Consider the following 5,501-nt stretch of genomic DNA (forward strand, 5'->3'; position numbering starts at 1 on the left):
GAGGGGAAGGAACTCACTTGGTGTCATACGGTGACACAGCTGGGGAGACCAGAACCCAGATCTTCTGCAAGGGGGAGAAGGCCAGTTCGGTCCCCAAATCAGACTGAAATATTATTTCGTCAGTTCGAGAAGGCATCCTAGAAGAGATGGGAGTGATCATCCCCTAGAGGGGTATGAAACACTCGCTGTGTGGCAGGCTCTGTTGGTTAATGCTGAATGCTTTATATGGATTAGTTCATTCAGTCCTCACACAAATCCTGAATTATTTCATAAGCAGGGAGACAGATTTCTTAAATTCAGTTTTATTTGTTTGAGACACAGAGAGAGAGCTGTCGTCTGCTGGTTCACTCCCTCAAATGCTGGCAACAGCTGGGGCTGGCCCTGGGCCAGGCCACAGCCAAAGCCAGGAACTTAATTGGCTCTCCGATGTGGGTGACAGGGACCCAATTCCTTTGCCATCACTGACTGCCTTCCAGCGTGCATTAGCAGGAAGCTGGATCAGAAGCGGAGTCACTAGAACTCAAGCCAAGTTCTCTGATCCGGGATATGGGCATCCCAAGCAGGGGTCTTAACCACTGCGTCAAACGTTCACTCATACACCTGGGAATAGCTTTATAGTGGTTACTGAAGCCAAGGTTCAAACTCAGCTCTTCCTTATTACGCAATCTTTCCTCTAAGCACAGGGGGTGCTGGGCTTGGGAGCTAAAATGCTGGAAGCTTTACCCTGGAAAAGGGTAGAGATGGAGAATGAAGGAGGGGTAGGGGGTTCACTGAGCCCTTGGATCTGCTGGGGAAAGGCAGCAAGAGAGTGAGAGTGTGGTGCCTCCCCCATTGTGTTTAATTTCCACGGAAAACTAAGATCATGGTACTAGCAGGAGGAGTTTATCTTTCTTTTAAAAGGTTGACCGATTTTTTCCATATCTGCTTAGTGTAGAGCATTTGGAAAACATCAGAAGTAAAAAGAAGATACTAAAAATCATGATAATTTCATACTCATGAAGAACCATTGTTAATATTTTGGCGACTTTCCTTACAGGGATTAAAAAGATTTTTTTATTTGTTTATTTGACAGACAGGGAGATAGAGAGAGGTCCCATCTGCTTGTTTACTCGCTGAACATCTACCATAGCCAGGGCTGGCCCAGGCCAAAGCCAGAAGCTGGGAACTCAATCCAGATGTCCCACGTGGGTGGCAGGAGCCCAGTCAATGGGCCATCACTGCTGCCTCCCAGGGCCTCCTGAGCAGGTGGTGGGGGCCAGTACAGAACCCAGGTGCCCCTGCATGGGGTGTGAGCACCTTAACCAGCATCTCCAGCACCGCACCAATGCCTGCGCTCCCCTATACATTTTTAAAAAGTTTTTAGGGATTTAAAAATATTTCCACATATGAAAAAGCATAAGAGGGGCCGGCGCTGTGGTGTAGCGAGAAAAGCCGCTGCTTGCAGTGCCAGCATCCCATATGAGCGCCAGTTCGAGTCCCAGCTGTTCCAATCCAGCCTCTGCTATGGCCTGGGAAAGCAGTAGAAGATGGCTCAAGATCTTGGGCCCCTGTACCTGCATGGGAGACCTGGAAGAAGCTCCTGGCTCCTGGCTTCGGATCAGCTCAGCTCTGGCTATTGTGGTCATTTGGGGAGTGAACCAGTGATGGAAGACCTCTCTCTCTCTCTCTCTCTCTCTGGCTCTACCTCTCTCTAACTCAAGAAGGAGAAGGAGGAGGAGGAGAAGGAAGGAAAGAAAAAAAAGAAAGGAAAGGAAAAGAGAAAAGAAAAGAAAGGAGAAGAAAAAGAAAAGAAAGGAAAAGAAAAAGCATAGGAATACTATGCTCCACACCCATGTTCCCACCTCAGCAGAAGAAATGATGTCCTGTATCGAAGGCTGCCGAGCTTCTTACCAGCGCCTTCCCTGCCTTCCTGCCTGGAGGTCCCACAGGCTTTGCTCTACGCATATCGTTTTGGTCAGCTGATGTCACTGCGAGTCCAAGAGAGAAGCATCAGAGGGTCTCCAAGCCTCCCACAGTCAGTAGCTGCTCAATTTTTTTTTTTTTTTTTTTCTCATGAGAAAGGAAAGGAGCTCTGGCCTGGCTCCCCCTTCACACTTCTGGCTCCTGATGGCCAGGTGGTGTCACTCTACCCTGGGCAGCTCCAGCCGCAGGTGTGCAGCTATGGGCCTGGCTCAGGGAGGCCCCTCCTCCGCTCCCTCTCCACCCGTCAGACTGCCCTCTGCCTCCCAGCCTCTCCCTGTCTCACCTCAGCCTCACTGCCCTGTCCCTCCGTCCCCATGTCCCACCTCTGACCCCTCTCCTCATCTGTGTCCCAGCTCCTCCTCTCCCTGTGGCTCAGCCAGGTACTTCCTGCCAGGCGCCCTCCATCTTCCCCACTGATGCCTGAAGTGCCTTCGTTTCTGTGTTAGAAACTCACGGGTCCTCGGGCCCAGAAGCACCAGCAGAGGTGACCAGCCCTTCCCACCCGCCCCCCATTTCTAGTGGAGGCCATCAGCTGGGGGAGGCTGAATCTGTCCCACACCATATGTCGTCTGGCGGGGTGGGCCCTGGAGCAGACCTCATACTGCTCTTGCAACCTATTCCCAGGGGAGCGCCTCCGGGACTCCAGCCCTCCCTAGACCCTGCACCCAGAAGACCCTCATGTTGTCCACGCGTGTGCATGCCGGGGGGAGCCCCTATCTGGAGCATCGCATCTGGGGAATTCCGGGGGTGGGCCAGGCCTCACAGCTATCACATCTGGACTGGCAGGTCCTGGAGGCGCGAAGCCTGCTCCTCCCAGCCAGGAGGGACCTGAAGCTCAGCCAGGAACCGGTGCACAACCTGGGGCCTCCGCCGCTCGAGGAGACACCGACCCAGCTCGAGGAGACACCGACCTGGCTCCCTACCCGCACATGTCCCCTCTTTCCTCCTCAGAGATACCCCACCCTCCTGCCTCCCCTCCTAACCCTCCTCCCCCCTGCCCCTTACTTTCTGCAGTGGTGGAGAAGAGCAAGGACAGATGTGTGCAGCTGGGAAGGCCTGCCTGGGCACAGTGAGGGGTACAGTCTGGATGACCTTGCAAACAGTCTGAAACGCCAGGTGGAGAATTTGACCTTTACCTAAAAGGCATGAGATTGAGGGCAACTCTATCGCTTACCAGCCGTGTGACTCTGAGCAAGTCACTAAACCTCTCTGAGCTTCTGTAAAATTCAATAATAATAATATTCAATAATAATAATAATAATATTTAATGTGCAGGGAGAGGGCCCAGCACAGAGCCTGGCACACATTTTTCTACCTATGGCAAAAGGCAACTGTGTGACTCCTGCAGATTTCCGGGCTCACATGCAGCTGTGTTGCTAAGACCTGGAGCTGCACCCGAACCCTTAGACCTCACCAAACCTTGCACTGTGTGCATGGCCCCGTGGAGAGGCACAGGGATGGGGAGACATCCTCTCTAACAAGCAGAAAACACATGATATTTCTAAAAGACGGAGCTGTGGTTCTTTTTTTTTTTTAACTTTCATTGATTGATTTGAAAGGCAGAGTTACAGAGAGAAAGGGAAAGACAGAGAGAAATCTTCTATCTGCGGTTTTACTCCCCAAATGGCCCCAATGGCCAGGGCTGAGCCAGGCCAAAGCCAGGAGCCTGGAACTCCATCCTGGTCTCCCATGAGGATGGCAGGGACCCAAGCTCTTGGGCCATCCTCCACTGCTTTCCCAGGTGCATTAGCAGGGTGCTGGATTGGCAGTGGAGCAACTGGGACTGGAACTAGTGCTTATATGGGGTGCCAGCATCCCAGGTGGTGGCTTAACCCACTGCACCACAGCGTTGGCCCCAGGAGCTGTGGTTCTTACTGGTGAGGGGTCAGATGAGCCAAGACAGGGCTGGCTGCACTGGGAGGGAGCACGGGAGGTGGGAAGCTGGGGCAGCTGTGGCCACTGCACGAGTTCTTGAGGGACTAAAGCTTGAGAATCTGCTCCCGTGCCCCACAAGGGGCCTGGCCAGAGCAGCCTTCAGGCAGTGACTGTGGGAGAGTCCCTGGATGCTCCCAGCCCTCAACAGCGTCACAGGGAGCCAGGGATGCTGCAAGGACCGCAGCCCTCAGCCTCACAGCTCATGCTGGGTCCCCTCCAGCTCAGCTCAACCTGCTTTCTTCAGGCTCACATCTCCAGGACTGGCCCTCAGTCCCATGGTGCACCAGGAAATCTGTGTGTCCAAGTTTTTGCCAGGGGACCAAGGCATGGGAGGCTCTCAGGCCTTGGGGCCGCTCTTACAGCGCTTCTCAGAGACACCATGAGCCGCGGATCCTCACGGTGAGAGGCCAGGCAAGGTTCTGTTTCTCTCTGCTGTCCTCCATGTTTATGTGAATGTGAATGAGTGTGTGTGAGATGCAGACCTCACGTGTGGGGGGAATTTCAAAAATCCATGGGGAAACGGAATGGAGAGGTAAGTTTATTTTGCTGTAAAAATTTTTTTAAACCTCTGTAGTTTTTTCGCACAACATACATTTTCCATGAACTTTTTGAAGACCTGCTATATGCTTGGGTTTCAAAATATTTTCCCACCAAAATAAACTTTCCTTTCGTTACAATTTCCATGGGCTTTCTGAAGGTCTGCGCATGTGTGCCTTCCTCACAAGTAACTGTCTGATGCTGAACAAGCCTCCCAGGAGCCTCCCTGAATGGTTTCCTCATCCACAGACTGGGGACCGAGGGTAGTACCACACTGCGGCAGGCACTGGGAGCACTGGTTAGGAGAGCACTTAGGAAGCCGGCATCCCGTATTGGAATGCTTGGGTCCAAGTTCCAGCTCGCGTCCTGATTCCAGCTACCTGGAGGGTCAGCAGTGGTGGTTCCAGTCGTTGGGTCCGGGGTGGGTGTTGTGGTGCAGCAGGTTGAACCACTGCTGGGGACACCCACAGTCCTGATCAGTGTGCCCGGTTCAGCTCCCTGCTCCTCTGCTTCCAGTCCAGCTTCTCGCTGATGTGCCAAGGAGGCAGCAGGTACCTGGGCCTCTGCCCATCTACATAAGAAACCCAGGTGGAGTTCCAGGCTCCTGGCTTCAGCCTGGCCCAGCCCAGACTGTTGTAGGCATTTGGGGAGTGAACCAGTGGAAGGAAGATCTCTCTTTCTGTGCCTATCCCTCTCTGTGTGTCACTCTGCTTTTTTCTTAAAAAAAAAAAATCTTTTGTGTTTTTTAAAGATTTATTTATTTATTTGAAAGGCAGATAGAGAATCTTCCATCTGTTGGCTCACTCTCCAAATGGCTGCAACAGCTGGAGCTGGGCTGGTCCAAAGCCAGGAGCCAGGAGCTTCTTCCAGGTCTCCCATGTGGGTGCAGGAGCCCAAGGACTTGGGCCACCTGTTGCTGCTTTCCCAGGCCATAGCAGAGAGGTAAATCAGAAGTGGAACAGCTGGTACTCGAACCAGTGCCCATATGGGATACCGGCACTGCAGGTGGCAGCTTTACCCACTACACTACAATGCTGGCCCTGTCACTCTGCTTTTCAAATAAATAA

This window comes from Lepus europaeus, chromosome 7 (assembly GCF_033115175.1).
Source record: "Lepus europaeus isolate LE1 chromosome 7, mLepTim1.pri, whole genome shotgun sequence".
Taxonomy (NCBI): Eukaryota; Metazoa; Chordata; class Mammalia; order Lagomorpha; family Leporidae; genus Lepus; species Lepus europaeus.